Source organism: Spea bombifrons, chromosome 2, assembly GCF_027358695.1.
Source record: "Spea bombifrons isolate aSpeBom1 chromosome 2, aSpeBom1.2.pri, whole genome shotgun sequence".
Classification (NCBI taxonomy): domain Eukaryota; kingdom Metazoa; phylum Chordata; class Amphibia; order Anura; family Pelobatidae; genus Spea; species Spea bombifrons.
The window spans coordinates 85139588-85152022 of NC_071088.1; positions in this window are offsets into that span (position 1 = coordinate 85139588).

The following is a 12435-nucleotide window of genomic DNA, read 5'->3' on the forward strand; positions in this document are numbered from 1 at the left end:
ATTTGCGTATGACGCCTTGTTGAAGTAGTTCTTCAATAATTTTGGACAAAGGCTCAATTGAATCTGGAGGCAATCGGTACTGTTTCTGAGCTATGGGATCTGTTCCTTCCACTTTAACAACAACATCTTTCATCGTCCCTACCTCATTCTTAGATTGAGCCCATAACGAGGGATGTTTCTGCACAATTTCTACAAGAGTCAAGTCATTACAATCCATTTGTGGCCAAACATGATTTGGGGATACCTCCTCAATTAAATTGATGACGGCCACTACACTGTAGTCACTTGGATCAATTACTACAGGCCCTTTAAGGTTATTACTTCTCCAAATCACTTGATTCCCTAAGTCAATGACCCAACCTCGTTCTCTCATTACATCAGCCCCTAAGATATTTTCTGAGCTAGGACAATGCCAGATATCAATTTCAGTACACAAATAGCCAGGAATCTCAAACAAAACACCAGTAACCAAAGTTGCTGAAGTATTACCTTTACCACTAAAACCTACAATCGTGCAAACAGGTGAGTTAGATGTTATAGGTAAAGCTTGATTAGTCACACTTAATTGAGCTCCTGTATCAATTAGGAATGTAATCTCTTTTCCCTGTAATTTTCCCTTGACATATGGTCTGCCGCAGTTGTCAGTTGACACTGGAGCTACATAGGTCAACTTACAGAGTGATTGATTCTTATCTAGTCACTGAGAGGGTGTCAGACCCCTCCTGACATTCTTTCCTGTTACATTAGTAGCAGTACTATTTGTTGTGAGCTCTTGCACCTGTCTTATTAGTGGAGTGTATGGGGACGTTGACTTAAATTGTTCACCAGTAGGTGGGGCTGTTGGCATCAGCCCATTCTCTTTCCCAAAATTTTGTGTTCTAGGGACAAATTTTCTATTTTGAAGAAATTGTTTACACTGCCACTTCAAATGTCCTCTTTGACCACAATGATAACAACTAACATTTGGTCTGAATATCTTTCGGTTAGTATTATCAAATCGTTCAAAATTAGTAGGATTAGTTTGTGGCTTGTGACAGTCATTCTGAGTTAATTCTGGCCGTTTGTCAATTAGTTCCTGTACTGTAGATACTTTTACCTTTACAGTTGACATTTTCATTGCTCTTCTAATACGATCAATAAATATGGCTGCTTCTTGCAAACTAGGTTTTTCAGAGGCAAGCTGAACAGATACAGGATCTAGATATTTAAATTTCCTTACAAATGCTATAATCATTGCCTGTGGTTCATCTCCATCATCAACTCCCATTACCATTCTATAGGCTTTCTCAAATTTCAACAAAAATGCAAAGGGATCATCTTGAAGATTTACTTTTAAAGATTCGATTAAGTCAAGAGATGGAGATGAGTCACCAGTTGTAAACAGAATTAATTGTTTCAATCTATCCATGTCATTTGCATGCACTAATTGACCTAATGCATCCTCTGTAGGTGTGTCCTGTAACCTTTTGGACATATGTGAAGGTATCCATAGCTTAAAAATGGCGTTTCTTTGTTTATTACTTAATTGGAATTTGTCTGTATTTGTTTCAAAAACATCGCTATTATGGAATGCATCCATCTTATCGTCATATTTAGGAATATCTTTGGCAATTTTCATTAATTGATCATTAATTTTTAAAGTCAATTTTGTTGCACTGTCTCTGAGCTTTTGTCTCTCAACTCCTCCTACGTCAAGTTCCTCATCAGAATCTATTGTTGAGGTACCAGCTATTTCAGGGACAAAAGATACGCCCTTCTTACCTTCTTGTCTTGTGATAACTGACACTTTCTTATTTTCTAAACATAGTTTAGACAGTAACTGAGCTTGTCTGTCCCTAGCCCTCTCCAAGTTCTCTAATTGCTGAGCTAAAACAAAACAGTCGGGACAGCTGTTAAAGTCGTCAGTATTGTCATCAGGGTTAGATTCTGGTACAACTTTGTTAATCATGCAAATACTTTGTCTAGGTTGTAAATCCTCCACAATCAAGTCATTAAACGTTTTAAACATGCTTAGGACATTTTGCAGTTTCTTCTTAAGTTTATCAATACATAACAATTTCTTATCTATCTTCATATTCTCTAGCTCACATTGTTTGTACATACTAGCCCATAACTGTGCATTAGTAGGACAATTATCAAATTGAAAAGTTATTTTACTTTTGTTAGCATATGTTTTTATAAAATCCATGACTTACCCTGTTTAGTGAACTCTCCTTGAGTGGCTGTTGTATCACGCTGTATGGCTTTCTTGCGTCTGCCGTCAATAGCGTCTTTTAGCACTTTTGGTTCCAATAAAATCTGAAAGTCTGTATCCTTAGGTTCTTTTCTTAATTCTCTCCCGACAGTTTGCAAAAAGTGTACAGATATATCTGCCCTTCCCCCTGAGCAAGCTGGAGGGCAAAGGTCAGGAAAAAATACGCAGGGCTGGCACGCCAGATATGTAAGAAAATATATAGGGCCAATACAAACTTCAAATAATTGGATCACATAAATGTATGTGCGTCAAAAATAGGCAGAGTCACTTAGATGCAAACAAAGGTAAAACATTTAATACGAACAAAAATAGAAGAAGAATATAAAAAGAAGATAACAAAAATAATACGAAACAAGTCTTACAAAACCTTGGAAAGGAATTTAGTTGATGGCATCTGTCCTATGCATTCCTGAGGATGGAGGGAGGGAGTGTTGGGACGTGAAGAGTCTGTGGATGGCAAGTACATCTCTCCTCTACCTCTCCTCCCATGCCTCTCGTACACCAAGCTTATATATCATTTGAAAATGATGTCAGTCTATTGGTCTTCACCTAATTAGGTGTTCAAACATGTTCACTTAGGTCTTACACGCCCAAACCCTATTTTAGGTGGTCGCTGTACGTATATTGTAATGCCCTTTTAGAGTTACAACTATACCATGCATTAGCAAGCTACTATCCTATCTATAGACTGCATGTTCAGCAAATCCTTCATTCTATATTTAAGGTCAAGGAAACCTTGAAACATATTAATATATCTTAATTATCATTTATTTATGCCCAATAATTACATATCTTTGACTATTGCCTATACTAATAATTATATATGGTCCATTTCTTAATTGAGGTTAGAAAATGTATTAGAATATTTTACATAGTCACACTTAATTAAGCTTCTGTATCAACCTTTGGTTAGTAGTATCAACATATTCAGAATTAGTAGGATTAGTTTGTGGCTTGTGACAGTCATTCTGAGTTAATTCTAGCCGTTTGTCTGTCCATATCTCTCTCAAAGTTCTCTAATTGCTGAGCTAAAACAAAACAGTCGGGACAGCTGTTAAAGTCATCAGTACTGTCATCAGGGTTAGATTCTGGTACAACTTTGTTGATCATGCAAATACTTTGTCTAGGTTGTAAATCCTCCACAATCAATTCATTAAACGTTTTAAACATGCTTAGGACATTTTGCGGTTTCTTCTTAAGTTTATCAATACATAACAATTTCTTATCCAATTTCCTATTTTCAAGCTCACATTGTTTGTACATACTAGCCCATAACTGTGCATTGGTAGGACAATTATCAAATTGAAAAGTTATTTTACTTTTATTAGCATATGTTTTTATAAAATCCATGACTTACCCTGTTTAGTGAACTCTCCTTGAGTGGCTGTTGCTTCACGCTGTATGGCTATCTTGCGCCTGCCGTCAATAGCGTCTCTTAGCATGTGTTCCAATAAAATCTGGAAGTCTGTATCCTCAAAGGTCCTTTTCTTAATTTTCTCCCGACAGTTTGCAAAAAGTGTACAGATATATCTGCCCTTCCCCCTGAGCAAGCTGGAGGGCAACGGTCAGGAAAAAATACGCAGGGCTGGCACGCCAGATATGTAAGAAAATATATAGGGCCAAACACAAACTTCGTATCAGGAACAACACATAAATATGTATGTGCGTCAAAAATAGGCAGAGTCACTTAGATGCAAACAAAGGTGAAACATTTAATACGAACAAAAATAGACGAATATAAAAAGTTGATAACAAAAATACGAAACAAGTCTTATAAAACCTTCAAGAGGAATTTAGTTCATGACATCTGTCCTATGCATTTCTGAGGATGGAGGGAGGGAGTGTTGGGACGTGAAGAGTCCGTGGATGGCAAATACATCTTCTCTCGACCTCTCTTCCCATGCCTCTCCATGTCTTACAAAAGCCTAGCTTACATGTGGATTGGATAATGATGTCATCTATTGGTCTTCACCTAATTGGGTAAACATGCTCACTAAGATCTTTACACGTCGAAACCCTATTTTAGGTGGTCGCTGTACGTATATTGTAATGCCATTAGCAAGTTACCATCCTATCTATAGAATGCCTGTTCAGCAAATCCTTCACTCTATATTTAAGGTCAAGGAAACCTTGAAACCTATCATTGAAACATATTAATATATCTTAATTATCATTTATTTGTGCCCAATGATTACATATCTTTGACTATTGCCTATACTAATAATTTCATATGGTCCTTTATCATATTCTTAAGGTTAGAAGAGATGTTAAATGTGTTAGAATATTTTACATGTATAAAAAAGGGCATCAAGTCGCGGGATAAAGATATAATGTTGCCCCTGTATAAATCAATGGTAAGACCGCACCTTGAATATGCTGTGCAGTTTTGGGCACCTATTCTAAAGAAGGATATCACAGCACTAGAAAGGGTGCAGAGGCGGGCTACAAAATTAATAAAAGGAATGGAGCACTATAGTTATGAAGAAAGGTTAACTAATTTAAATCTGTTTAGTTTAGAAAAACGTCGCCTCAGAGGGGATATGATAACGTTATATAAATATATTCGGGGCCAATACAAACCATTGTGTGGAAATCTGTTCATAGACAGGACTATGCGTAGGATACGTGGTTATGCGTTCAGACTGGAAGAAAGGAGATTTAGTTTAAAGCAGAGGAAAGGGTTTTTTACAGTAAGGACAATAAGGATGTGGAATTCTCTGCCTGCAGAGGTAGTTTTATCGGAGTCTGTACAGACATTTAAACTGCAACTGGATGGATACCTGGAAAAACATAATATTCAGGGATATAATCTTTAATTATGGGGAAACAGCTTATTGATCCAAGGAGAAATCTGACTGCCATTTTGGGGTCAAGAAGGATTTTTTTCCCCTGGTTAGTGCAAAATTGGAAAGAGCGAAACCAGGGTTTTTTTGCCTTCTTTTGGATCAACAGCAACAAATTAACAGATATAGGAAAGGCTGAACTTGATGGACGCATGTCTTTTTTCAGCCTATATAACTATGTAACTATGTAACTATGTAAGTGAGCAGGTGCAAAAACATATAAAATTCAATAAATTTAGTAATTGCTGTGAATGGGAAAAGAGAATATAAAAATGAATAAAGATGAAACCTGTTTAAGAAGTGCCAAGATGCATCCAGTCACTTGAGGCACACCACATTTATAGCAATCTAAAGAAAAATAACAGATGGAAAATGCATTTATGTTTGTAAAATAAAAATGCACATTTTATTCTATTTGAAAGGGTCATGGTGTGACCATGGGAGTTAATCATATTAACAGTATTCTTTCCCATGCAAAACAATAATGTATTGGAACATAAATGTCTGCTTAAATATATAAATTCTTATCTAAATAAAAACATATTCCTGGAATCTTAATCACATATTGAGACATTAGATTTTAAAACTAAACAATTAAAAAAAAAACACGCTTAAAGCACATATCCTTGATTGTATTCTAAAGGCTACCATGTGCTCTGAGGAAGTAAAAGGACTGCATATGTTAATGTTGTATCAAGGATGAAAATCCAATTCTTCTTAACCTAGTGACTTAGTCATTAAAATTCCTTTGAATTTCGAGACAGACATTAACTTGCCCCAGTAAACATTTAGCCCTCCTGCGAGCAAGCAGCAGATTTAGGATCCAGGTCCCCACGCAGTGCTGCTGGGGACATGGATCCTCCTCTCTGGCAGCTGCTGCCGGCACTTCTGTGCACTTCTACAACAGAGCGCCGGAGTTACATGACCTCCCGTTGCTCCATCATAGAAGCCCCAGCGGGACTACCGTCCAGCAGCAGCGGAAGTTGTCTGAAGCATCAAGCAGACGACTCTGGCTGCCAGAGAGGAGAATCCCCATCAGTGCTCCAGGACACATGTATCCTCCTCTCTGGCAGGCGGTGTGTGATGCGTTTCACCAGGGCTTCTATGACGGAGCGCCCATAGAAGTCCCGGCGGAAGTGGCGAGCAGCAGCGGAAGTTGTCTACGCGCATCGTGCGTACATCCACTGCTTGCCCCTGCTAGACACCAGGGAGTCTTGGAATGCATTGGTAAGGGTAAGTCAGGGGGGCAGAGTGGCATATCAGGGCCAGAGTGGCATATCTATGGGGGGCATAAAGAATATCAGGAGGCAGAGTGTCATATCTGGGGGCAGAGTGGCATATCTAGGGGCATAAAGCATATCAAAGGAGCAGAATGGCATATCAGAGGAGCAGAGTGGCATATCTGGGGGGGCAGAGTGGCATATCTATATAAGTAATGGTCATTATGAATTAAGGGGGGACCTTAAAATGGCTATTGGTTTTCTGTTTGTTTGTTTGTACATATGCTGACTAACTGTATAATAGATACCAAAAATGTTAAAAAACATGTATTCCTGTTCATTAGATAAAATACCGTTCCTATTCCAAATTAAAAAAACAATAGGTAATAGTGTACATGCGCTATAACACTCTGTGGGAATCCCACACTTCAACAAGATAAAAGACAAGTATTGGTGGTGCAACCCACCAACAGTGAGCAGAGTGACAGAAGTAAATATAAACGTAACTCACCCAATGGGTTATGCAGAATAAATGACATAAAAAAATGAATGAATGACGAGAAAAAAAAAACCAGGATAATAGTGCAATCTGTATGATAAAATATAGCGATTTTTTTAAAAAAATGTATAAAAAAACTCACACTCTGATGAGTCAGACAAAGACTGACTCAAATCATCAACGCCTGGTGTGATTAGAGATCACACACCCAACTGTACTTGAATGGAGATGTCTAGGAATGGATAAAATCACATAGAGCAGTATTGCAACACATCAGAAATGGAACAGAAAAAGGTGGCTACAAATAGCGTCTCACCTTGCCTAGAGCCTGCAACCTGGCTCCAGGGATAAAGAACACTGTACTGACTTAAGGCAGTACCCCCCCTTTAAGATGATGGACAGCAGAATGGATCCAGCAGAGTGTATGGAGTATATGTATATAAATATAATATAAAAAGTGATATACAATATAGAATAAATACTTTATTACATAAATTACAACACTATCATAAAATATACTCTATTTAAGTGTCTCTGTGAATCCTCCGATGTGCATATCGCCTGTCGGCTTCCTCAAGCCCACATGCACTATTATCCTTTTTTTTTTCTCGTCATTTTTATGTCATTTATCCTGCATAACCCTTTGGGGCTCCGCTCACTGTTGGTGGGTTGCACCACCAATACTTGTCTTTTATCGTTTTACTATTCCACTCATGTATTTTTCCTTTAAAAATGTTTCTTTAAAATAGCACCAAACTTTAAGGGGTGCGGCTTATATTCGGGTGCGGCCTATAATCGAGGCAATAATAATAATATTATTAATAATTACAATGTGAATCCCCCAAGCATATTTTATATTTTTTGTTGAACTATAGAGATACATATTCTGGAATTCTTCATTGTTTGTTAATGTTACAATAAATACTCCATTTCCTGTTGCTATTTCTGACAAACCAACTATCAATGTGTGACATATTAACTAAGCAAACTAAATTGTGTTCTTTTCAGTAATGTATTTTGCATCCTTATTATTTGTACATCTGTTCCATAGTATTGTCAGGTACTCTTCTCAACTGAATAATGGAAGCCAATTAACAACATCATGCTACTTCTACAATACAGTTTAACACAATCCAACTGACTTCTTTTTATTTGTTCACTATTATCATTTCAAATGACCAGTTGAACAATGATGTTTGTATTTGGTATATATTTTATGAAATCAATGAACATTCTTGGTACAATTACCTTTTCTTTCATATTTTGTTTCTTTAATATCAGTGCTTTGAACATGCTGCTCATGCTTTGCCAGCATAGAAGAACCATATTAAACTGCATTGACTACATTGGACTGAAAGCTTTCTATTTTTGCCTAAATATTTTACTTTAAACCATACTTTGTTAGACAGAAAAATATCTTAATTAATTTTGTAGTTGTCATGATGGTATATATCTGGTCATGTTAAAAAAATAATTGGATTTCAAATTAATTTAAAATCACCTTTTAGAGGTTTTAGATCCTATATATAAAATGCCTTTATAAAATTTATATTATCATCAAAACATTGTTTTGCAAATTTCATGATGTCAATAGACTATTGTTTTTTTTTTTTATCAACATCTTCACTAATTTTTGATGGCCACTATTTTCACTATGGGTCCAACATATGTAGCCAAGAGCTATGCCAACTTCAAAGAACTCATTCCACTCTGTTTTGTTTATTTCCACATTAATAATCACATTGATAATCTTATGTTCATTCAACAGTTTCAGCATTAACACAATCTCAACTTTTCCTAGCCAAATTGAATAGAAATATTTAGTCAACTTCAGGCCATTGTGATGAAGTATGTGAAAAAAACAGGATTATGAGTCCACAATAACAATGAATGAAAACCTTGCCGACTAGAAGCTTGTGCAAAAAAGTGCATTTATTTTCAGCACTTACAGGTACCTTTGTCTTGGTGTACAAAAAACAAAAACTGAATTTTTTTCTTTTCCCTGTTTGCACATATTTGAGGTTGTTGGCTCCTCATCAGTCTGGTTGCAGCTTGCTGTCCAGGGGTTAATAGGGAAGAGGTTTAATTGCACCTCCCCCAACACATTAATAAGGTTTTGGTAGCAGTATAAACTGCTTTGTGTGTCCACTACGTAGGAGGTGAGAGTAGGTTCTCACCCTATTGAGAGTGTGCCTTGACGTGGCGGGTGAGCTTAATTATGCTTTGGCCAATTCATATAACCAAAACCTCTCATTTATATTATGTTTATATATTTGTTGCCAACTTTATTAGGGTAAGAAGCACAGACAGTTTTTGTTTTTAGTATACATTGTACAGCCAATACACTGTTTTTGCAGCATGCTTACACCTGTTTGGTAGGCCTTGTATTATACATTTGTATTATTTGAGCCTGTGACTAGCTTAGCGCACCGACATTTTTTCTTTTCCACCTTTGTCTTGGTGGAAAGAAACAAAATGAAGATTATAGCAAATACAAATTTATTCAAAAGTAATCTTTCTCCTTTTTTTTGCAATTTGCAAAACAAAAAATAGAATGTGAACATTTTTGCACTTTTTTCTTTTTTAACATTTTCATACCTGCAATCCTTAATATTCTGTTCTGTATATTAATAGCACTTTAATACAATTTTTCAGCTACATTTAATTAAACTCCCCACCTACTGTACATCTTTTATCGGAACAGTAACTCAATAGACAACTATGCCGCTACTTTCGGCACTGAAAAGGGGTGCATTCACCAAGGTGAAAGCAGGAATAGCTTGTTCTGGTAATCAAGAATAATGGTTAGTCCTACTGGACAGTATACAGCAGTATACGATGAACTAGCTACAGTACTACAGTGTAACGAAGTGCTGAATTCATAAACAGCTTACAATAATGAAGGTACAGACATGTTTCTGTATTTGTATTGGTTTAATATTTGACACTAATAGAAAAAAAACATAAATAGGAAGAGTAAGCCAAAATATATCTTAAGTGCTGAATACTTCCATCAATTGCAATAGCAGATAAACACATAGGTCAATTTATTTATTTACTTATTTATCTGATCCTCCCATCAGGGACGAGGACATCATCAAAATCACCGCCATGTTACCCTCAGTTTACCTGAGAGCAAGATGATGGTTTTGGGACGTCCTGTTCCCCGATTGGAGGATTGGGAAGAGGACGTCATCGCAAGTGCCACCATTTTGGTAGAAGTTTCTGCTGGGTTATGTCCACGGGGATGCAGACGAAGATAACAGATTTAAGATCGAAGCTAAAATATATGAAAATAAGCCATTAGATGGTCTTTGTTTTTTACTTTAACCCTTCCTTCCCATAGGACATGGATAATGATCCGGTGGGAGGCAAAACATGCCCAACCCAAGGGTAATTTTTTAACTTTAATCCATCCCTTCCCACTAAGAATTGGAGGTAGACTGAGGGGAGGCATAGCTGGAGGTCACTTCAATAGGGCCTCCTTTACATTATTACTCCTCTTATCACCTATTAGCAGAGGATGGGGTATAACTCCCAGGTACTTTACCCATCAAGATCCAGATGGGTAAGGAGGAGTCAATCCATTCCATGCCTTTAGTTTATAATTAATTTAAATGTAGTGGACAGGGTTTGAAGTTTAGGAAGTTTCCGATGAACTCACGTACACACTTGCATGTTTTTTCATACAAGGGTTAACCCTCAACTCTGATTACTTAACTTTTAAGTGAATAGACTTACTAATGTTATATGTTATTAACTGTCCTTTAAAAAACAAAAATGTTGGATAAATGAATACCATTGCTTTAAGTACTATAATGGTAAAAATAATATCATTTTCATAGTAAGCTTCCCTGAAAGAGAGTAGAAATAATTGGTAGGTAGCACACTTGTGCATTTGGATTTGTACACAAAGCTTCTAGGTGAACAAGGCCTCCTGTCAGGAACCACTTTTTCGCTGCCTGAACCATGGCTTTTTCATACCTGTGGTATATAAATCTGCTACCACTAGTGGCCACCCTCCACCCTCTGGAGCACTCAAATTCAATTACTAGGATCAGGTGTGCCTTGTTACCTGGGTTGAGCCCTAGTCAATACATCCAGCTGGGCCTTGTTACCTGGATTACCCTGCCTTTATGAACCTGCCTTTCAGTCAGGGCCTTTGTGCTGTGGCTCTGCACCTATACTGTTCCTGGTTACCTGCTTTGTGTCCTTCCAAGTGGATTCCCTGCTTTGTGTCCTTCCTAGTGGGCTGTGTGCCTTTTGTACCCTTCCAAGTGGGCTGTGTGCCTTTCGTGCCCTTCCAAGTGGGCGGTGTGCCTTTCGTGCCCTTCCAAGTGGACGGTGTGCCTTTCGTGCCCTTCCAAGTGGGCTGTGTGCCTTTCGTGCCCTTCCAAGCAGGCTGTGCCTTTTGTGCCCTACCAAGTAGGCTCTGTGCCTTTTGTGCCCTTCTAAGCGGGCTCTGTGCCTTTTGTGCCCTTCTAAGCGGGCTCTGTGCCTTTCGTGCCCTTGCAAGCGGGCTCTGTGCCTTTCGTGCCCTTCCAAGCGGGCTCCCTGCCAAAAGACTCATTACCGGTATTTATTTATCCTTCCATACGTCCGGTTTCTTGCTTACAGACTGTATTACCCTTATATGCTTGTCCTGTCATATACATACAATACATTGCATTATCTAGATTTCTGCTTGTGGTGTCTTTGTTTGTATAATCATGCATCGTGGGTTACAGACCGAACCCCAAGTATCCCCTGCACATGGGCTCCTACCTGACCTGTCCTGACACCTCAGAGGAAAACTTTTGCAAAAAGCCTCTGAGTACACCTATTCCCCTGATTGGAGGAATGGGGAGAGGCTGTCTTAATGGCGCTATCATTGGAAATACAATAATTAATAATGAAGACGGATTCACGGAGAAAGAGAGGTGCAGTAATGCTTCTCTTTTTCCGCAAATCCATCTCCACTGACCAAGAAAGAAGACAGAAGAACAAGACAAGGCAAAAGAAGAAGCGGAGTTATGGTAAGGGGACATGGGCATGGTATTGGTCTGTGGAGAAGGTAGGGAGCATGGGAATAAATGTGAATAAACATGAATCAGAGTGAATGAAGCCTAAGTGAGAGCGTGTAAGAGAGTATGAGAAAGTGAATAATTTTCAAATATCAAAAGCTCTCTGAACCGAACCCAATCTCAAATGTCTTGCACAAGTCTTGTAGGAAGGATATACACATGGTAGTAAAAAAGCTTACAGTAGATGAACCAAATATTTTTTATCTGTCATCAGGTTATTTTTATTCTTTTTACACTAGAATGCCAGAATTTTTGGCTTTGCAACATACATATTTCACATTAAAGCACTTGCCAATTAACTTTGTTAATGTGTACCTGCATCTTCCTTGAAAGACTGCTTCATTTGTATTAATTAAAAGGTTTTAAATAGAGTTGATTCAAGCTTTGCTATTTCCGGATGCTTAGTAGAGCTCTTAAATTAAGTAGGGTCTTGTATATTATGATGATTTTACTTTTTATTTCGATATAATTTAAAACAGAGCACTGCAAGTTTGCAGAAAAAAACCCATAATAGCAGGAGATTGTCAATTTGCACTTGCTTTTCAAGATGATTTTT